The sequence below is a fragment of the Mus pahari genome, chromosome 2, assembly GCF_900095145.1.
Source record: "Mus pahari chromosome 2, PAHARI_EIJ_v1.1, whole genome shotgun sequence".
NCBI lineage: Eukaryota > Metazoa > Chordata > Mammalia > Rodentia > Muridae > Mus > Mus pahari.
Window position 1 is genome coordinate 158,687,118 of NC_034591.1, and position 23,820 is coordinate 158,710,937.

General features: G+C 43.3%; 1 protein-coding gene across 16 annotated transcripts in view; it reads right to left on the reverse strand.

Annotated features, from left to right (window-relative positions):
- Sox5 (SRY-box transcription factor 5) overlaps positions 1 to 23,820 on the reverse strand; it is a 943,592-nt gene that overhangs the window by 291,372 nt on the left and 628,400 nt on the right. Inside the window, exon 1 of one of the 16 annotated variants that reach the window (XM_029534577.1) lies at positions 3,328 to 3,351. The exons of the other annotated variants lie outside the window; for them this stretch is intronic. The gene's annotated coding sequence lies outside the window, so the exon portion shown is untranslated. Of the gene's footprint in view, positions 1 to 3,327; positions 3,352 to 23,820 lie in introns of those variants that run through there. 16 annotated transcript variants of the gene reach the window in all.

Below are 23,820 nucleotides of genomic sequence, written 5' to 3' on the forward strand. Positions count from 1 at the left end.
GCAGAGCAATTGCCCTCTGTGTGAGAGACCCAGGGTAAGTCCTAAACTTCCTAAAATGTGTTGGAATTCTGAGTCATCAGGCAAAGTACTATGGCGGGGGGGGGGGGGGGGTGCGCAGAGACTATGGCCCCACACGATTTCCTTCCCATTGTTCTCTGCTTGTGTAATACAAGGCAAAGACTTTGCTCTTCACATGACTCAGGCATGACCTCTGAGGAGGTAGAGGCAGGGGGATCCTGTCTGAGGCCATCATCAGCTCTTCTGATGAGTTTTGTCTCAGCTAATGGTTTGATTTCCAGAAGCTCTGTGTGAAGGGTCCCTGGAACTCTGCCGAGGGATGGGGTATACAGAACTGCACCACAGCACTGCACTTTGGTGTCTGGTTTTTAAATTTTACAGTTTCATGGTTCTCTACAAAGGGATAAATCAGGAAAATGATCAAAAGAAGAATGTTCAGGAACCACTCATCACAAAGTCAAACTTCTAAAAGTCAAGTTCTCGGGACAACATCAGAGAAGGTAGTACTATTTCTCATCAATCCACACTGAGAATTATTTGGTATGTTGTGTTTTTATTTTACTGAGATTTTTCTTTCTTTCCGTGAGGCAGGCACATCAGGATTGCCCCTTCTTCATGAGTATTTTAGGAACTCTTACACACTTAATCTGCAATTCCTCTCCATTAAAGCCCCAAGAGTAATGTGAACAAGGACAGAAGCCTGCTAACATTCTGTTCCAGTCAGTAACATGACTGAGCTGGCTACGATGGTGTTGACCTCCATAGATCAGGAAAACTCCAGAGCCTAAAGTCAGTTCATTCTCACACCATTAAATGGATCCTAGCTTTCCACTGAAAACTAATAATGGTCTGTTTTCCTAAGACATTGGATCAGAACGTAGTTCCAAGCAGAGGCAGTACCATGGCTTTGAAAGCAGACTTTACCATAAGTAGAATCCTTGATTAGTGACATAAAACGTGCAAGGCTTCACATTCACAGTTTACTGTTTCTGTGTGATGCTGAGACAACGCAGGTACTGTCACACAACTGCTCACATAGATAAATCATGCCCTTGTCCTAGAAAGCTTAATGTCCTGAGTCCATTTGAGCAGGCATGTCAGAGCCACCTTATAGGAGGAGCAATCACCAACACTGATGCATTCAATGCAGCACTGGGCTCCAAGGGGTGAAACAGCCTTTACATTGTTTCTGTGAGCAGGCTCTTCTTACACTAGGCTTGTGGGTCTCCAGCTTGTTGGTTTTGGAGAAAACAAAACATTATAAAAAATATTTTCCTAAAAAACATACCAAATCTTTACACACTCACTAATACTTCAACAAACATGAATTCCCCTTCTGGAGTTAATGATGACTGTTCTGAAAGAGTCTGTGGACTATAATGTTTTATAACTCTCAGAGAAATTCCGTGATGGATACATGATTCCTATTTCACGTGTGAGGAAATTAAGGTTTCTAGAAGTTATTACTTTAAAAGTGATGGATGAAAATGGAGAGGTAGGAAATTAAACCTAAGATCCAATTCTAAAGCCCACGGTGGCTATCCCTCGGCTACCTCTCCTTCCTCAGCCGACTCAAGTCCTGTGACATGTGCCAAAGGTATAAGAAAAGAAAGCTTGTGTTCTCTCTGCTCACAATTAAGATTTTAGAGGCATGGAAATAAACATAAAGTAATTCGTAACCATAACAACTGTGAAGTGCTGTTTTGTGCAGCATCAACCTAGGGGGGAATAGGGAAGATTAGAGAAGAGAAGACATTGGGATTTAAAAAGATATAGCGAGCTCTCTGTCACAGCACCAGGTGCACAACTCTGAGACCTCTTATTTAATATTCTCTTTATACTGTGCCAGGGGGAACATCTTAGATTAGTCACCATGAATCTTGCTATTAGTGTTCAATAAATACAAATTGATTTAATTACGAATTTATTAAATTTTTATGCACAGAGCCCTTTGGTCTTATGAGAAGTAAATAGAAAGGTCCTTTTGGTGTAAACTTGTAAGAAATAAGTATAAGGAAACACACAGCCTGCTTCAGAGGCACGACCTGTGGGAACTCAAAGTGTATATCCATAAGGAAGGAAGAAGAGGACCGATGAGAAACAGTGTGCCTACATACGATGGCTATTTCATGAAATATCATGGAAGAAAAGCAAGGGAATTCAGCCTGGACCCAACAGGGGATGGAGGACTCTTGGAAGGGATTCTATAGAAGCAGTTATCTTGGGAAGATTGAGCAGCAGTGGATGGGAGAATGGTGTTGGCAGAAGGAGGGGGGCACCACTCCCTGTTGTATGGAAAACTGTTCTCTTTACCTGTATGTGACCATAAAGACTGCAGAACTGTGTCGGAAAGGGAAAGAGCCATTAGATTTACCTGTCACCTGACATCATCCAGTGTCTGAGGCAGAGGAGTTACACTCACTGTGGAGTTCTTTCAAACCACACACAGCTGAATTCTCTTTGTTCACACCTCCAGTGCTGTGTACACCCCCATTCCATGTTCGTTCTCTCCCCACACTGCCCAGAGTACTAACCTATGAGGGAGACAGGAATGGGGACATACTACATGGAAAAAAAGGCGTACAGACACTTGCAGGCAGGGCTATCGGCACATTATCCATGCAGGATGCTGGATGTCAGAGCCAGTGAGTGAGGTTGTTTGATTTGTAATCAATTGTTCCAGTGAGAGAGGATACATGAGGGTTCTTGTGACTTTTCAAATGCATTTTATCTGTACTATGAAAGAGTGTGGGGGCGGGGAACCTTATTGCTTAAGTTTTCAAATCCTAGAGAGAATTGGGAGAAAATGATGATGGGGTTGATAAGTTGAAAACAGAGAAGACTGGGTGGTACCCATGGCTCCTGCTTGTGAGGTAGAAATGATGATCATGGTATCCGCACAGAGCGTGGCACAGTGACATGACTCCCAACACAGAGCCTACGTATCTGAAAAGTTAGGGTCTGTTTTGAGATCATGTGCTTGCTTTGTTTCAAGGTTTTGTTTTCTGGAGACAGGGCCTCATACAAAGCCCAGGTCGGCCTCAAACTTGCCATGCATCAAAGCTGCCTTGAACTCCAGATCCTCCTGGTCTTTTCCCACCTCTGAGGTTCTGATATGACAGGCATGCACTTCAATATCCAGTTTTTGTTGCTGTTGTTCTTTGAGACAGGGTCCTATATAACCCATAGCCTATGTTAGCCTTGAACTCATAGCCTTGGATGAGATTTGGAAGTAATCCTTATACTCCAGTCTCATGCCCAGATCTAAAATAGTTTTCATAAATACATTTTACTAAAGCGATTCATTACCGAACAAGGAGCACTGACTTCTGATCCTGGCGGTACAGGCTTGAAACCCCATATGCTCTCCTCCAGTAGACCCAGGTAGTGACTAGAAAACGAGAATTTGTCTGTAAGTCCAGAATGACATTATGGAGGTACAGAAACAAGGGCTGTAAAATGAGGGTGCAGGAGTCATGTCCTGCTGGTGAAGAAGTGGGGACCACTTTCCAGTCACAAGCCTTCAGGCTGTATTCCCAGAGCAGGGGTCTGATGGCTAAGCCCTCTTCATGGAAGACAGAGAATAGAGGCAAGTGTGGGTGATAACTTCTATTCACAGAACTTGAATTTCCCATGTAAATTTTGGGATGTTTATCAGTGTTTATAATTAGACTTTGAGTATCGGAAAATACATAGAAAGAAAATATTCATAATTGTATCAAGTGTGCTGTGTGTGTATGTGTGTTATATATGTGATATTTTTACAAGGAAACATGTATACATAAAAAAGAATGCATACCTAGAGATTAAGCAAGTCAAGAATGAAATGGAAAAAAAATGAGAAGGCTTTATAATAAAACATAAGAGCAAAAAACTTCAGTTATTCCAGAAAATAGAAATAAACAGGTAAGAAGACAACACAGTAAAACTGCAGAAGCCTAAATTGCAAGTTCTTGATCCTTTCTGGCAGCTGACACATGGGTCTTCCCAGTGTGGCCACCACAGCAAGCCATCTGTCCAGCCATGTAAATGCTGGAAGGAGGAGGGAGTGGCACTTGTTAACATTCTCCCAAATTTGCAGAAATCTACTGCTGTGAATGTGACAGTTGTGACCATAGGTGGCAAGAGAGGTGATCAGATAGGTGACGTTTATTCCCATTAATAAATTAGATCCTTGGGAAATAAAATTTTTGAAAAACCCATATTTAAATACTAGGGCATGTGGAAAGACAATAAAGAAATGATTGTCAAATTTAGACAAGTACTTTCCCCTCATAATTCTACTTGAATTTTTACCTTCTGAATGACCCCTGATACTTCTGACGTATCTGGGAGTGACCCCCGTGTGGTACTCAACAACCCACGAAAATGCCAGCCCAGGAAGAAGACAAATTCTCCCCATCCTTCCTGCCCCAGGAGAATGAGGGCTTGCTCTGCGAGCATCATTGCCTGCCAGAGGAACACAGTGTGGCCATTTCCATTGAGCTTCATATGTATGAAGCCCGAGTCCCAGGACTGGAACCTGCCCAACACTGTTCTACTCGCCAGCTCAGAGACAATCCACACATACAGGCCCCTTACAAAAATCCATTGCTATCCATTTATTATACGTAGTAGCATCAAACAGGGAGAGATAATGAGAAAGCTCCCGGAGAGCACCTAGGGACCTTGAACACCAACAGGAGGTGGGTTGCGGGGGAGGGGGACAAAAGCAAGATATGGGCTTGCAAGAGTCAGGCCTCACCTCCTTAATTAATATTTATTTTCAGTACATTTTTGGCTCTTCTATTATTTTCTCCTCAGTCCCTTGGTTCTCACAGATGTGTACACATACATGTATATATTTCATTAAGAGGAAATAAAAGGGTTGTCTTTAGTTAAGATGTTTCCATTCACAGAGACCGCACATTTAAAAAATAAATTGCCTGAATAAATTCAATTATCTAGAGGAGCAGAGGAAATCACATGCAAATGGCATTATACGCGCGGGCCATGCCGACAGCTTCGTGTTTATTTTTATTGTTTCGCTCAGTGGAAGGGAAAAGCTGTCAAAAACGTAACATCTCTTCCTTTTTAAAGGCCCGATGTCTCTGAAAATTGCAAGAGCGATAATACTGAGAGAAGAAATTTCTCTGCTTCTCCAGAGGAAATGCCTCAGAGTCAGCTCTCTCCATACCAGTGTGTAAGAGGGGTCCTGGATACGCGTGTGCTCATTTTACCTGCCAAAACCAAAGGGTATCCTTTATCTGACATTGGTGTAGCCAACGAAGATGGAGTCTTTAGAGCAGAGTAATGAACCAGAGCCGGTGGTGCCCACCTTTAATCCTAGCACTAAGGCCAAGAACTGACAGAACTTTGAGGCAAGCCAGGTTCACACAGTAAGACTTGGTCTCAGAAAAAAAAAAATGTGATTTTTGAAATCAACTTAAAATAGGTTATCTGGGAAAGTGAAGAAGTCACATATTCACACCGGCATTTTAACTAGATAAAACTTCATTTAAACTATCACTGGTCTTGTGTTTTGTGGAGAACAGAGTTTTAATGTGCATGTATTCATTTCTCCTTTCCCTCCCTGTTCTTTCAGGATGACCAGAGTAATGGAAGGAGACTGGAGCTGACTTACAGAGGAATCTCACTGGGTCGCTCTGGCTTCTCCCACAGAATTTCCATGCTACCAGGCCGGGGTCTTGAAGCATGGAGATCCTGAGGAAATGTGGCACTTGCCTACATGTTCTTGCCAATTCCAAATTCATTCATTCAGATCACTCACTGAGGGCCAAATTCTTACCCAGTTCCACAGAGCTCCACAGAGCCGCCGATTTCCTGGAAGTGAATAGAGCCTTGTGCGTGTGAACGGGTGTGAATGGCAGGTCTGTGCCGGGGATCAAGCTCCGACCGACTGACAACCGACCGCAGGGTTTCACGAGCCGGGGAGAACTGAGTTGGAAGTGATCAGGAGTGTACAGCTTTCAACATTTCCCTTGGGTGTTGGCTCCAAGCTGACTGCTTCAATAACCTCCAGCCTTTCTGTGGATGTTCAGAGCTCTTCCCAGGGCCGCGTATACACTGCTCTGATGCAGTTGGCCTAGGGATTCCTAGAATAGGCTTAGATTACAATGTCTTCACACAATCCATCCTCACGTATCCCTGGAACCCCAGAAGATGCTGAAGAAGATGGCAGAGCCACCCTATGAAACATCAACTTGCCCGGCTGCATGGGCCTTAGCGGGTGATTTCTCTGGTCTCCAAACAGAACTAGGATGTAGGAATTATCACCACGGCTTTCATATGCTGAAATGCAGTTTAAACTCAGGCTCTAGTTTAGTAAGAGACCTGTGTGAGTCTCTGTCTCTCCATCCAGTCCTGTGCTTTTAACCCTTGTGATGTCCATGTGCTCCTCAGTGAGAACCACCTAATTGTATGAATTCCACTGACCTTAATCTAGTCTCCTGAGCAGAGTTTGTGTTAACCCTGTCTATGCCATCACTCCATCCTGCCAGCTAGTTTTTAATGCTTAGCACTGTAATGTAACTCATTAGCATATTCAGTTCTCTATGCTCCTTTTAATTGACAGCATTTTACACTTCTGCTTTTATGACTTATATTTCTAAGTAAAACCCAAGCAATTTGGTTTAATTTCCAAATAGCACTGTTAACATTTACTATACCTTAGCCCCAGGCCTGGTCTCACACACCCACCAGCATTTGTTAACCTCCTTTTGGAAATCAATATTCTGGGTCCTAGAAGGAATACAACTGATATGATGGTTCAGACTAGGACTCACAGAATCTTTGGATGCAATAGTGTGTCCTCACTCCCCTTACTGACTGCCCTTAATCTTAGAGCAGCCATAGGTTATAACCTTCAGTGCTCTTCAGTAAATCCAACAGTTGAAGTCCTAACTGGCATGGGTTCCATCTCACTCTCTGTCACACTCTGTCCCTGTCTCTGTCTCTGTCTCTGTCTCTGTCTCTGTCTGTCTCTGTCTGTCTCTGTCTGTCTCTGTCTGTCTCTGTCTGTCTCTGTCTGTCTCTCTCTCTCTCTCTCTCTCTCTCTGTCTCTCTCTGTCTCTCTCTCTCTCTCTGTCTCTCTCTCTCTCTCTCTGTTTCTGTCTCTCTGTTTGTCTCTGTCTCTGTTTCTCTGTCCCAATCCCTCTCTCCCAACTTCTCTGTAGGAAGCTATCTTGACACTGCATGACTGAAAGACCTTTCTGTGGTCCCCACCTGACTTCCAGGGAGACCTCGGGAAGCTCTGGGTGGCATGCAAGCTACTCTCAGTTCTGGAGCTGCAAGAACATGCTGTCATGCCTGCCTTTCCCCAGACCAGGCTCTTCTTGCTTTCTAACTTCCTTGCCCTTTCCAAGGAAATGTTAAGTTTTAGAACTCGTATATCTGAAGGTTGGGTCTGTAGGGAATTACAAGTTTTCGGTAACCGTTTCTTTACTATCTCTTGGGACTTGAACAATTTCAAGTCTGATCTCTAAGCTGTGACTTTTCCCTTTCTGTCTCTTGTCAAGGAAGAGCCAGTCACATCCTTCCATGTGAATGCATACCATGTAAACATCTCCTTACCTCAATACAGATACATAAAGAAATGTAAATGGGAAGGAAGGCCATCTCTTGGGTTCACTGCTGCCTGGTGCTCACTCCCTTCTCCCCTTAGACTTACTCATTGAGCCTAAATAACTAGTTTGGGTCTCAGAAAAGCATTCCAGACCTCTCTGAACTTTAACTTTCATAGCACAAAAGAAGAGCTGTTGATCTAATGCCAGGTTTAAAGTTTCACAGATCTGTGGCTACTTGCTACAAGGAGACACACAAGCAGGCAGCTTCTTTACTTCTGGCCTTTTATCATCTGAAAATTCCTGTCATTCCATCCTTTGAAAAGCACATAAAACATCTGTATTTATAGTAAGATAGATTAGGAATCTGTACTATTTGCTACTGCTGAAACTGACTAAGCAGCAAGTTCTGTCTCAATGGGAAGAGGAGAATGCTTTTCTAGGCAGTGCACAGGGATGCTGCTATGAATGGGGGTCTGTAAACTATGTTCAAGCTAGCACAGTAACAAAACAGTAGTAAATAGATGTTCTATTTGCGAATATATTGTTCAGGTAAAAATTAAGACTTTTACTGAAATCACAAGTCCATATTAGACATAATTAAACAAGTGCCAAAGAGGTACTTTACAAGTGTGAAGAAATGAAAATTCAAAATTTGGGGGTTTTGTCCCCCTCTCTTCTTTCTTTTTCTTGCTGTATTTTAAAGAATCTTTAAAGACTCTGACTGATTTAAACAGAAGATGGTTTAATCAGATTCCGTGGTGACTTGTAGCCCCACTCAATTTTACAAAACAGCTAGGATCTCTTTTTGTTGGTTCTACAGGCTGTGGAATTGTTTGTTAGGTCTGGTCGAATTCTGACTGCCCTGAGCAGAACAGGTAACTTTACAGATAGAACATGCATTACTAATGCCTCTGCACAAGCACAACTTATTTAATTATTTTCATCTTTGAATGAGAAAAGGAAGCATGGGTATTCTTTGCTTTCCATGATTTTCCAAAATCTGTTGCTATGCCTGTGGCCACATCCGGAGAATCTAAGTCTGACTTAATTGTGCAAGTATTTTTTAATATATAACAGAAAAAAAAACCATCAGAGTCTGTTCTATAATACTTACTGTATATGTTGCACTAATAATGTTCACAGTACTAATAAGCTGGAATTGTTAAGGGATTACCCTAAACGGAATGCCTGTCTCCCTGTATTACCAATTTATACCAAAGTGAATCCGGGTTCAATTTTGTTTCTGTGGATGTGGTATAAAGAGAAACCTAGGGCAGACTTTCCCAAAACATTAATATTTCAAGTCTAAACTAAACTACACACCATCTCTTAACCTAGGAAGTGAGACTTTAATGAAACCAACTGTAAGCATAAAATCTTTAGTCATTTGCTAACAATTTGATGGTCAAATACAAATTTGTCATAGAGTTTCAAGCTCTCCAAGTCTTATCTTAGATGGCACATTTTTAAAGATTGATCATTATTTTTAGTTATGTCTCTGTATAAATCTCTGCAGTTTAGATGCTGGCGAAGACCAGAAGGCTTGGATCCCTGAGAGATAAAGTTACAGGCAGCTGTGAGCACCATGATGTGGGTGCTGGGGACAGAACTTGAGCCATTCACAAAGACAATATATCACTTCACTGCTGAGCCATCTCTCCAGCCCTCAGTTGACATTTTAAACTTTGTCCCATTAGAACATGGTCTTCAAAGTTAAGTATGTTGTCACTGGCGTCATCGCTAAAGTCTGTTCTCCCCACATTCCATATATGCATGTCAGTAAAATGGCTGTGGCAGTGGATTTGTGGAAGACCACAAAGGTTACAGGAAGCGATTGACAATGGCACAATGTAACTCTTAGTCCATATATCCTTTCTAGTCCTTCTCTGAAAGTACACCCCACATCAATCAATTTAAGCTGCCTGCTGTTCCATACATGTGATTTCAGTCCCCTAGAGACCAACATAATACAGGTTCTATATAGAAAACTGTTGCTCATCCCCATGGGATCCCTTTCTGGTGGGCACCAATTTCCTTTGCTTAGATGTCTCCATCCCCTTCCCTGCTCCCCACCTCAACTCGGACTTTCAAATCAACACAACTTTGGAGGCTCAGGTTAAACACCTCAGTTTCTATGGCTGGTTTGCTTTGACCTCTCCACGAGCGTGCCTCCAGGGGCTACGATACCGCTGCAGTCAGATCTAACTGTGGGTGTACACTGTGTACATGTCGTGGTCTTGCCTCAGGGTGATTCTGGAAGCAGTGTGATGATTCAAAGAAGATGCCGAGAATGCGCATGAAGTCCACTGTGAAGCCCTTCTATGGCACACAGCTGACAGCCTTCTTGTGGGTGAACTTCTTCTGTGCTCTAGCACACGCTAGCCAGCTAGAAGAGAGGGATGTATTCACTGTGACGCTTCCCTGCATCTTTATCTCATAGTTTGATATCACTGGGGACAGAATAGACACCCTTCTATGGTACTGCTCTAGAAAGTGGCAGGCTTTCATTTGTTCAGTCAGAAGAGTGACGTTCTCTTCCCTACAAACTCCCATACCATGCCAAGGATCTCCACAAATATGCTTCTTGGCACAGAATTGTTATGGGCTCAACCGGGACTTCACAGTTACTTCCACTTTGATACCAAAGTACGGGTTCATGATGGCTTCGAAGGGTGTGTCTTTCTCATGTGGGCATTGAATATGTTTAATATATAAGAGGTTGTCAATAATCATAAAATAAAATGGAATCATTTTTTTCCTCCCTATCACTGCTAGAATGGAAAGATGTTCAAGGTTTAGGTAAAAACGCAACCTCCTCCGTTAACAGCATTCCTGTCAACAGGACTCAGGGTACAGGACATTAGAAGTAGACTATGAGGGTTAAAGCTAAACATATGGGCTAAGTAAGATCAGGGGGGAAACAGGAGAAATAACTGAAAATAGAAAGAAAAAAAGAGTGCTTAAATCTGTCCTGAATTAAGAGAAAATTGAACCATTGCTCACCTCACGGGTTTCACACAGTGTGGGAAACCCTCTGGGATTCAATTAAAATATGATGGAGAGGGAGAAGGGAGACAGACACCAACAACAAGGGACCCTCCTCTTGAGGAATGTTTCCTGGACTGAAGGGAAATGCTCCCCATGGAAGCCCAGAGGCCTTCCAAGTGCCTAACACATTTCCCCAAATTCCATGCATCCCTCTTTTAGAGAGGCAGACAGGTAACCATGCAAACGACATGAAGGATGAATATCAGAAAGTCTCCAGTGATAATTGCACATTTTCTACCTTATAGCCTCCTTCAGAATATGAGCTTATATGAAAATGCACACACACACACACACACACACACACACACACGCTCTCAACGCAGTAAAACGGAACAACAGAAGTAGTTAGGCTACACTGGGCACCCTATAGAGATCCACTTACACTGTCAAACCTGCAGCTGGTGGATCGAAGTTCACATCAGCAGAATAGTCCACCTGCTTTCCCCTATATCATGTAGGTCTGACATTTGGATATGAAATGGAACTCAGTGGAAAATTTTCTTCTACATAGGCTATGTTCCAATTTGAGCTGTTCTGCGTTTCTATTCTCTCACGATGACTCTGAGCTGCACCGTCCCATCTTTCCCTTCCCTTCACTGTTGCTCCTTATGTAGGATTTGCTCTGAGTAGGGCTCTCCCTTCAGTGAGGTGAATAAATAAGGCTCTTCACTCACTAAGGAAATCTCTTTCTAATTACGGGGATCGTATAGAAATCCCCTTATCTACCATGGAAATCTGGTAGCTATTTCAGTGGAAAAGAAATACTTAACTATTCGAAATTAGATGAAGGGACTAGTGTCTTTCAAATGAAGCGAAATCTGGAAGGAGTATATTCTCCTGAAAAAATAATAAACAATATCTTGGAGAGAAATATTTAAAGAAATGAAACACCTATGTATATCTCATATGTTAGACCCAAGCATTTCAAATACAAATAATCTAGTTTGGGGGTTTATTATGTCAGACTTTGATTTTATCAACAGAACTGAACACAGCATTCAGCAAGTATGGGAAGATTAAAGAGGTATACTAAGAAAAATGGTATTAAACTAATAGTGCTCCCCTTATTTTACTTTAAAGAATTACATTGTCTTATCGATTGTATTCTGTGCTTATTGGAAACCTCCAGTAGCAGAGAGAGCTGCTGCCGTAGTTTACGCGCCGCAGACAGGGATTGATGTCGGTCTAAAATGAGACATAATCCCAGCTTTGTTTTTGCACTAGGCAGGGGAGGAAGATTGGGATCAGATGGTCCACCTTACACCACGATTCAAGTTAACAAAGGACGGGGACAACAAACAGACTTGTAAATAAGGAAGTCAGGCCCAGAAGAAGAGAGTGAATGGCACAGAGGCAGGGAAGAGGCAGAGAGGTAGGATGCTGCATGAAAACACATCCTGGTGACACATCTTTAACAAAACTGTCTCTGTATCTTACCCCCTCCCAGGGCCTGGCCCTTATTTTCTAGGACCCTATGCATTTTTGCCTTTGAAAAAAATCCCATCCTTCATACCAAAGGAATAAATGAATAAGTAAAACAGAATATTTTGAATTACATTTTATGACCCAGTCAGTATAAAAACAAATATATTAGTGTGTATGAAAATACTTCGCACTAAATGTTCCAGTCTCCTTTCCGATTCTAAAGGAAATAAAAGCATCATCTTTGGGCCTTGCTGTGTAAAGTCAGCTACAGGCCTAAGACCACCTGAGGTATAGTTGACCTACTCTACAAGGGGTACTTTCTCCCTAATTATTAGCTTTTTGTTTTTTTGTTTTGTTGTTGTTGTTGTGTTGTTTTATTTTTAATTTTTTTTCTGAGCATTGAGCAACATTTGCCAGGCTAATTCCTTTGCCAGAGTGTATTCTCTTCAAATCTTGTGCATGATTCTCTTACATATGTCTACCTGGATGCCCCCAACTTGCCAACCAATGCTTTTACGATCTTTCACTACTAATACCTAAAATGCATGGCTTAGGCATGCACAGGCCGCAGCCTCTGTCACTTTAGCAGTTATTCCACTAGACACGGGAATATTTCATCTCGCTTACATTTCGTGTTGTTTGTCCTTTAGGATTTACTTGGTTTTTATTTGAGTGTTTTCCTGTGTGTATACATCTGTACCACTTGTACACCTGATGCTCATGGAGACATTGGATCCCCTGGGCCTGGTATTACAAACTGTTGTGAGCTGCCATGTGGGTGCTGAGAACCAGACTGAGAACTTTCCCAGGGCAGTTAGTGCACCTAACCACTGAGACATTTCTCTAGCCAGTGGTTCTCAACCTTCCTAATGCTGTGACCCTGTATATACTGGTCCTCATATTATGGTACCTCCCAGCCATAAATTTACTTTTATTGCTACTTCATAACTCTAATTTTGCTAGTGTTGTGAATCATAATGTAAATATCTGAGATGCAGGATATCTCATATATGACCCATGTAAAAGGTCATGTGACCTGCAAGGGGGTCATGATGACCCACAGGTTGAGAACCACTGCACTATATCCTATTTAATATTTAATACTAGACAAAGCAGACAAAAATGTTTAAACTCTGTTTATCTTATGCCCAGACTGGAACCAGAATTCTTTAAAACCAACTGAGTGTATTAATTTACCTTAGTCACGGGCTCATTTTATCCTCATAGTTTTCTTCGGCTTTGATATCACAGTCGAATGTATATACTAAATTATTCTTTGGCTGGACTACTTAATAACCAGTCTGTGACACAGCTGGGATGCTCTGCTATACAGTTAGTCATGTGCCCTCAGTGTTAGACATTTGGGAAGATGGCTGTCTTCACAAGAATTCGGAAGGCTCCATATGGCTCCCATCTCAGAAGCGAGGTTAGCCAGATACATCCTGGAAACCAGAGGGTGACAGACGTGCCCGCCCATCTCCTTTACAGTCAGTGACAAATTCAAACTAGACCAGGGGGATAAAGTGTTCTCGCCCACTTACACAAAGTCGTCAAAATGACCATTGCTCCTTTGTCCAAACCTCTAAAATAAAGCTCCTTTCATTCTGACATTTACTTTCCCCATGTAAGATTGCCTCGATGGAGGAAAAAAAATCATTTTCCGGTTACATCTTTCCGAGACAATATGCAAATGTGCTTCCCCCAAGTGGTACTTGGGTTTGATATTTGATTTTAGTATTAAACCCACATTGCTGAACACTCAACTCCAAGACCAACATTGACCTATGTTATCATCGGTGACGCAAAAAGGCTCCCTGTTTGCCTACCCCTGTCTGCATCCCTACAGCCAAGGAAATCGCGTCCTCAGCTCAACCGCAAGGCTTTGTCTTATTTTCTTCACATGACATCATTGCCATATGACAAGTTTTCTTGAAATCGTGTTATTTCTGCTTTAGAATGGGTTATTTCTCTACAGTGCCCCATAGAGCACACAGCCATCCCACAGGAAGGATATGCCACTGCTTATAAGGACAGTGTGGATGTTTAAGAGGTTTGTGAAGGTCCAGGCTGTCCTTGTTGAACCTATTACAAAGTGTTACAGAAGTCTGGCTTTCGGGAGCTTCCCTCAAATGAGTTTCTCTTTTGAAGAGCAAGGTCGCAGCTGCAGGGTTTCCTGACAGTGGCATTCTTTGGTGCATGTTCTGACATTAAACTAAAGATGAAAATATCAGTTTTCTGGAAGATGATGATTCACCAAAGTGTGTTTTCTTGTATATCCAGTCTGGAAAGGATAGAAGGAATGGGAGAAGGAAGGCGGCCAGGTCACAACGGAAATACTAAGGAAAACGGGGCTGGGGGCTTCTCCTGGATTCAGAAGCAGAAAGAGAACTCGCTGCCAGTGAGAAGCTAGGGAAAGCTTCACTGAGAAAGAATACTTAATGTCTCTTTATGCCTAAGATGTGGACAGTATAGCAACTGAGAGATGAAATGAGACTCAAGGTTAGACCTCATATCTGCTGGCTGTGGATGCCAGCAATTCAGTTGGCAGGATAAGGAGATGTACATACAGACACTTCTGGGAACCTTGATGAGGGAGCCCACTAGAAGTAAATTCTTGCCAAAGTGCTCCTCTGATGAGAGCTAAGGGTCAGTGTCATTGCTTTGTGTATAAAAGGGCTTGTGACCAAGACCACCAACCCATGTGGCCAACAGATCAAATGGACTCCGACTGTCCTCTGAGCTCCATGTGTGAACTGTGGCACATGCATACTCATACACAGACATGCAGATGCAGACACACACACACACACACACACACACACACACACACGAGTATAATAAAAAAATTTAAAGGTGATTCAGTGAAGACATGAGAGGTATTAGTCAATATTTAAGAGCTTATGCTATAAAAAGAGTTTTTAGTATTTCAAGTACAATGGAAAGGAATTTAATGACGCTATTGTTGTAAGGCGTGGACATTGAAAATATGACTCCAAGGTTTTATTGATTCTAAGATGAATTCACAGAGGCAAACAGTGAATCCAGAAATGGGGAGGTGTGATGAGACAGGAGAATATTTAAATTCAAATCAAGACTTGGGAAGCCCTAAGACTTGTTAAAAATAATCAAGGAAGTGATAGTGTCCAAATTCAATTTCAGAGGAAAGGGTGGCCTATTATAGTACAGTAGAAGCAACTGTTTCGAGTCTTCTGGTATGAGGAGAGGGAAAATCCTGATTGCACTAATTGTGAAAAGGTTCAGTTACTCTTTTTCACTCTTAACAATGTTTTAGGCGTCATGGGAATTCTCTTTTCCTTTAGAGTTGGAAGCACCTAACTGTCAGTGACATCTTTGGGGTTGTTCCTTAACTCCAAACATTCCAGTTGAAACTAAGGGCATTTAGAATCACAGTCCCCACAGTACTTAATCCTCTTGTGTGAGGTTTCATCCTTTCCATTCAAGCTGTTGTTTTAAAGATCATTTCTTCTTTAATGAGAACCATTTAACAGGGCAGTCTTCTATGTGTGTTCACATGAGCTACCCAATAAGTCAGTCTTGTCTTCCTGATCCCCAGAATACAAATTTCAAAAAGAAAGGAACATTTAAAAAATCCCTACACTATTTATTTTTTACTATCACCAGACCACCTCTCTTTCAATTTTCACTTAACTCATAAATGCTTGTCAGTTATCCCTAAGCAGCCACAGGAAATGACTATTCCAGCAACAACATCCAGCCATGTTCTATGACTGCCGTGCCATGCTTGATGCCTGTCTGTGGGTGTCTGCTCTATTTCCATCCTTTCTATACTTTCTATACGTTTTATACTTTTAGCATTCCATGCTTCTTTTGTATCTGTCTTTAAGGAAAATGAAGCAGGCTTTAAACAAAACCAGCGAAGAGCAATCTTCTTATTTTATGAAGTTTACTACTTATGTCTATTTATTGTTAAAACTAACAACTGATCTTACCTTGTGTTTCCTGGTCTCTCTTCTCAGACTTTTATATCTTTTACTCCTTCCTTCATTTACATTTTCCACCCTTATTCTTTATCTTACTCTGCCACCCAGACTCAATGTTTGAGCTCACAACTCTCCTTCTCTGCATTCCTCCTGCTGGAATTATGGCCGCCACCATACCCAGAAAGGTCTATTTTCCTTTGTAGAAAATATGGGACACTAACTTTCTAAAAGTTAAGATCCTCAAAAATAATCACCAACGTGGCTAAACTCTACTTACTGCCGGCCACTTGGCCCTCTGTCAATCTCCTTTCTCGGGGCTGCTTCTGCCTTTCTCCCGCTAGCTCCTCCTGACTCTAAGGTTGTCTCTTATAGTGAGATTATTGTTGTCCTTCACCCATTGATGGGCTGTTTCTTAGGATATAAACTAGGTCCATTCTTCATAAAGTCAATTTATATCTAACAAATCATGCAAGGTTTTAGTGGATAAATACATATAGTACTCATTAAATCTACTTACTAAATAAATATGGACTTGTAAGGAATATAAAGAGCTTCATGCTTCTTACAAGATTGTTTCTCTGCGTCCTAAACTTAGCCTCTCAATGTGAGCCCAAAATAGACCAAGTGAGACTGATCATTGAGAATTTCAAGAGAGTGCTTCAAAGAGTTACTTTTTCACCATTTACTCTAAAATATTATATAGTGTATACAAAGGAAATTTGGTGAGAATTTTGGCTGTTCTCCTTCTGTTTGAAACTGCATGATGTTTAAAATGATACTGAAAAGACGCAAATTGTTGTGACATTGAGAGCCCTCCATAGTTGATGACATGGTCCCAGGGGAACATGGTGGGATGAACTAGTTGGTTGTTTGCACACTGGTGTTTTCTTTTTAGCAGTTCTTGCACAGAGAGAACAGGGCTCAGGGTATGATGGCTTACAAACAAAAGGAGGAACAGCTGCTTTGGTCCCAGGCAGAACTCTCTCAAGCTAAATGTAGCCTTCGCCTCTACCTACACTCTGGATCCAGGATACTGTGGAAATGAATCTGAATTGTACTCAAATCACAGAGATAGATCAAAAGGGGGGGGGGGAGGCAGTGTTCAAGAGCTGATGTACTTGGCCAAGAGCCAGGAGATTAAAGAACCAACTCCAGCCTGGGTGTCCAAGGGAAAGCTCCAGGACGAGGCAGGAGGACACCAAGCAGGATGGCAGCAGTGCCTGGGAGCCAGTGTTTCCCTTGCTGAATGCTCAGTCCAGTGTGCAGATGTTCCCAGGGACACCGGAGACAGAGGGAGCTCTAAGAAGCCATGGTTTATTTCCAGGCCCCCTGGGGAATATGATGAAATGGGGGGGGGGGGAGCATTGTCTCCAGGTTACAAACAGTCTGAATCCATAAATTAGGGCATTTGAGGGGTTTTCCAGATTCCGCAGAGCTCCTCTTACAGCCTTTAAAGTGATTTAATACTCAGGGTAAGAAGGAAAAATCCCTTCTCTGAGGGCCAGTGAGGAAGAGGTTCCCGGGGTCATATCCTTCTGAGGGGTTGACTCCCAGGCTGGGGCTTGAGCAGGAGGAACCACACTGTGGGACTTTGGTCCTTCCCTGGTCTGATCCTGCAGCCAGCTCCCATATTGGCCCTTGGTTTATTTGTCAATATTTTAAGGTAAGTATAAAATTTTTTTATTTGTACATCCTATGCATAGACTGCAGAAAATACCCGGAAGACACAGTTGAAGTCTGACAGAAGAGCTACACAAAATGACTCTGGAGCCTCCTTTGATTTTGTATGTTTATCCCTTTGTCTGTCTGTCTGTCTGATCCTAATAAAGGAATAGAGAGTGCCTGGTAAGAAGGGAAATCTGGCACCTCTCAGTGAAGCACACATCCCTGTATTTCTCTTGGTAGAGGGGGAGGGGGAGCGGCGTGAGAGGCTCTCGGCCTCTTCAGGGGACAGACTTCATGGCACATCTCTTACCCACCACTTGGAGAAGAGATCCTACGACATCAGCAGGCTGTCTGAAAAATCACAACTCCTCATAAATGTAATGATGGTAAATCATTTGATGCATGCATTTTTAGAATATCAAGCAACTAAAATCTCAATTTTTTTCTTTCCCAAAATGGCCATTTTAACTCTAAAATGTTTTAAGAGTATAAGAAGGAAGTATTGCAGTACCGTGTGTGTGTGTGTGTGTGTGTGTGTGTGTGTGTGTGTGTGTGTGTGTGTGTGAGAGAGAGAGAGGGGGGGGGGGAAGGGGAGGGGGAGAGGGAGACTTAAATGCCATCTCTTGTAGGCAGTGATTTCCCCGGATGAAGCAGTCAGCACAGGTTAGCTGTGCACTGCCATGTTAATTTAGGATGACAAGATAAAGCAGTCATGGGGCTCCTGGAGGCTGTGAACCTCCCGCCATCCAGGGACACGCTGGAGATGATCTGCACCACACATCACTTAATACAATCATGGTGACAGAGTCCCCTGAGCTTCCATGTGCAAATCCTGCCCTTCCTTCAACCCCTCTCCTTCAGATTCATCCCCTCGCCATGCCTTTCCCTCTGCTCTAGGCACAGGTAGCTTGCATCCACTAGGGCTAATCCCTGAAAACCTGATGCTTTGAATATGACAAGGGATGCAGAATAGACACCCGTGCCACAGCCAGCCTGTCAGAGCTCCTAATTTATAGGAAGGCATCCTGGGACCTAGATAATCCATTGATCCCACTTGTATCGGCTTTTATATTTCAGTTTGTCGTGTTAAGTTGTCAAGAGCAGCGGTTAAACTGATGTTTCAGGATTCCAGATTTACTTTCCTAGGTTCAGTTCACAAAGCTTGCCTTCCTAAGTTGCACTTACAGATCATCCCTAGGAAAGCTGCTGGCATAAATCTGGTAATCAAATAACGAAGCGTTTTAGGTAAGGACATTTTAGAGAGACCTGGGGTTATAAGCATGAGAGGGTAAAGCTGAACAAAATTTGGAATTTTAGAGGATGGCGTCTGTCTAGTTCTGTGGGAAGCAAAAACACCATATGTAAAGGGGAGCATGTTTCTCTTTATGTAAAACAAAAATAATTACAGAATCGCCAAAGAGGATATAGGCCAATGTGAAAGTCAGGGGACATAAAAGGGGGCCACGGGAGCCCACTAGTGAGGTAAGTGAGAAGTCCAAGTTGGGTCCTGTCAAACAAAGGCAGATCGACGGCTCCACATCTCATCTTGGGGTCTAGCATCACAGACATGGGTATTTTGGTTGGGGATGTCAGTTTTAGTTGCAGTATGTCAGATTTCTGACAGGCGAGCTGTGATATTACACAGAGCCTCAGTTCATATCCTCCTCACATCCTCTCAAGCTGTTCCTGTCGGTGAATCAGAGCACAGAGATCAAAGGACCAAGAGCAGTAAACACAATAGTCATAAACAAAGGATTAGGCTCGTCCGCACGGACCGATCGAGAACTTCCCGATGTTCTAGACTGCCCGGAAGTAGGGGCAGGGGGAAAACACAGTAATTACTTAAACCTTGTTTAAAAAGCATCCAACATCCCTGTCATGTGTTAAGAGAAAATGAATTTATAGACATTACAGCGACATTTCAGGAAAAAAAAATCACTTAAATGTATAACCATGGAATGCCTCCACGCCTGGCTTGTACTGGGCTCATTATAAGCTGTTTGTAGAAGCTACCGTCAATACAGAGGAAGGGTTATCATTTTCCAACACACACACACACACACACACACACACACACACACACACACGTACACACACACGTACACATACATAGACATGCATGTAAACATGCATACACCCAAATTTTAAAATTAATTAATTAATTAATGAGGGTGGGTGTTTTATCTGCATATATGTATGTGTACCATGTGCACACAATGCCCTCAAAGGCTAGAAGAAGAGAAGAGGGTGTCCAAATCCCTGGAACAGGAGCTATTAGTAACTGTGAGCTATCATGTTGGCCTGGGGGATGTAATCTATTGCCTGGGGTTCACACACACACACACACACACACACAGGCACACACACACACACACACACACACATACACACACACACATACACACGTGTATTTGCTTAGGTCTGCATTCTGTGGCTTTCTTTGCCTTTGGTTGCTACATTGGAAAGTTGACTTCCCGTACATGCCTGGAACCTGGCATGAGCTCAGTGGATGCCATCAGTCTTGACTGCACACACACACACACACACACACACACACACACACACACACATGCACACGTGTATATGCTTAGGTCTGCATTCTGTGGCTTTCTTTGCCTTTGGTTGCTACATTGGAAAGTTGACTTCCTGTACATGCCTGGAACCTGGCACGTGCTCAGTGGATGCCATCAGTCTTGACTGATTTGTACCATGTTTCCCCTCTGATTGCAGCAGGAGCCTTAAACGTGTTGGCTATGGTCTTCAATGGTTCAGGAAATTGACCTATAGGTCCTGAAAGTATCTTCAGAGGTTCTCCATCTTGGACCTGAGATGTGAACACATTTAAAAGAGAAGGTTCCACACCATTGCCCTAGAGTCCAACACAATGGCTGACACAAGGCCCATGGTGCCTTGTGATATGAATTATATGTTTCCACACAGTGATCCACAGTGGTCTCCTATGAATACAGCGCAGCCTAGAGTCTGAAGAGATTTGCAAGCATGTTTGGTATTGCCCACCAGTGATGAAGCCCTCTGACCGTTTCTCATGGAGTGTCCCCACTGTTGGCACAAGTCTCTTGTCTAAGCTTCCACTCTATGGCTGCCCTCAGAGGCACTTCCACTGAGGCCTGGCTCTTACTCCTCAGTACTTGGTTCGCCATGGAGTAGGATGCTGGCCTTCCCGGTGTTGGTTGCCCTGTTCCCTGGAGCCAGAGTTACAGATAGCTACGGTCCACTTGTCATGGGTTCTGGGAACCAGTGTCTATTCTATCTAGAAGAGCCAGCACATGCTCTTAACTTCTTGGGCACTCCTTGGCCCCTCAGCCACTTCCTCACTAGACATTCATGAAGTGATACTGATGTGTTAGGCCAAAGACTAACCAGCTCTCTTGTGTAATTACACATCACACCAGAGCCTAAAGAAGCTCTGTGAACACTCTGAACTAGTGAGATCAAGTGTCGTCCAGACAAGCACAAGGGCCTTAGCTCAGCGCTGGGCACACATGTTAACAAGTGATCATGGTGATCTGCAGGTGCAGTCTCAGGGCTGGTGAGACTGAACATATCTTTCTGTCAATTGTTGATATCAGGTATTGATGCCTCTGCAGCTGTATTCCCCCCAGTTTGCTGGTCATCCAGCCTGGACTACTCGGTGAGCTCCAGGTGACATCCCCATCCCATGGAACAACAAGACGTGTGCAGCTCCTGAGGACCATGGCCAGATCTTCTCTGTCCTCCCCAAGCATGTGAACACACACACCTACAATACACATGCAAAGGTTCAGGGAACCTCTGAGTTTGGATAGATAAACGAAGACTGTTCCACCCGTGGAAGACAGGGAGCACCTAACGGCCTTTGATGATTTGTTCTTATAAAAAGGATTTGAGCGACCAGTTCACACAGCTCTTGAGGGTCTGGACTCTGAGGTCCCAGACTCAAATTCTAACTCTTCCTCACCATATAAGTCTCTTCAGTCACAGGGCTGTCTTGCTGCTATAAGCTCGGGATACGACAGTGTGTGCTCTCCCAGAGCAGACATACCGATGGGTACAGTGCTAGGGTGTGTATCGCTGTAGACTGAACTAGCTCGCCGCGCTGCCGATGCCTGTTACTAGCTACCCTGTAAGCAGCTTTGACTTTGAGAGGGCTGAGTGTCTTCTCTCTGGCTGAAGCTTTATGAGGAACTCCCAAGGGCTGTCCAGTTGCGTCTTGAAGCCTGGGTGCCTGGGGACCACAGTCCTGAGGCTTTATCTGTGCGGTTAGAGCACCTTCTCTTCCAAGACCTGTGTCTGTGCACACAGCTGTGGCTTCGTGTGGCTGGGAGAGTTACCAAGCTCACTACACTTTGAAGTCTATGCTCACAATGTATTGCACGTACCCTTCTGTCAGTTGTTGCTATCAGGTATTGATAATTATGCAGTACATATTTATATCCATACCCAAATCAGTGTCACTCCAAGTCACTTCTGGAGTGTCTGAGAGGACCCGTCTTTTATACCTCGCCTCTCCTTATAAATTTCTTATTAGCCTCTAGAGGACTGTTTTCTAGTTTAGGGTTATCAACAAACACAATCTACTGTTTCATCTCAAGACGGGCTTGATGCTTAAGGGCTAGGAAGAGAGGGTGAATGAACACATTTCCAGTGCATAAGGATTACAGTGTCTCCGCTCCTGCCACAGAGTCGGCCTTGACTAAATGACAAGCACAGACCCCTGACTTTGTTCGCTGACTTGATCTTGTGATGCCAAGGTCCCAGCTGGTCAAGGCTGACCTCCTTATAGTCATTTCCTCTGGTCATGTGGTTGGTTCATTCCTTTTTTTTGGGGGGGGGAGGTGGGGGTTTCGAGACAGGGTTTCTCGGTATAGCCTTGGCTGTTCTGGGGTTGGTTCATTCTTAACTGTGGACTATGGGAAAAGTCAAAGCCTCTTGCCCTCACATAAAAAGATGTGTGCCCAGAAGTCCAATTACAACTGTCCGCTCAATTGGTCTCATGACTTTGTCTGATTTCAAGGACCATACAACTTCTCTGCCATAAAGGAATGGAGAAAAGTGAAGAAAAGAAAACAAACAAACAAACAAACAAACACAAAAAAAACACGAGATTTTACTCTTTAAAGGGGCTGGAATTCAGCAGTGAAGTCCTGCAAAGGACCTGAGCCTGGTTGTCAATACCCACATCAGATGGTTCACAACCACCTGTACCTTCAACTGCAGTGAGTTCATCGCCCTCTTCTGGCCTCTGTGGACACTGTACTCACAAGCACAAGGCCACACACAGACACACACCCACATAAATAATGAAAGTATAATGAAAATAAATACTTAAAAAATTAACATAAGGCAAGTGATGGTGTGGGGGAGGGGGAAGAACTGCACGAGAGGGGAGAGGGCTGCATGAGATGATCAAATCTAAATGAGTTCAGCTTTGTCCCAGCTCAGTTCTGAGCATCTCGGAACTGGTAGAGGGAATCTGTACTATGTGCAGTGTTTTAACATAGTAGCGGAGGTGGATTAAATGGTGAGTAACGTTCTAACGTTCTGGTAGAGGGGGTTCTAAATGGTGGGCAATGCACACTGCTTTAACATTCCCCTGGCAGGACACTGCCTGCCTCTTTGGATTCATGTTGTCACTGTTACTGAAGAAATCGTTTTCCCTGACCTTTCCCCATTTGGTCTTGTTTTGTTTTCTTCTAAGACAGTTTTGGTGCTCACGAGGTAACACAGGTGGGCCTTTAGCTCACAGCAATCCTCTTGCCTCAGCCTCCCAAGTGTGGCCACACTTCCTGGTTTCCTTAAGTTTTTCTATACTGTAGTAAGTGTTCTATTTCTGAGCTCGTGGTCTCCTGGTCTGGCTGTTTGTTTCTTTATATACCCGTGAAATGGAAATGGAAAGTCATGAAAACAAGATGAGAAAACCCTAAATCACACCAAAAATGCCCACTTCCGTAGTCAACCTAGAAACCCCCACTTTGAACATCACTGTTCTGGTGCTCCTTCTTTAGTCTAAAAGTTCTAATGGCAACACAATATCAGACACACAGTCCCCATCTCTGACTGACAGGCTCTTGAAGTTTGAGTCCAGGTGGACAAGGGAATTCTTAAGATCTTAGAGATTCCCCCCCCCCCCCCCCCCC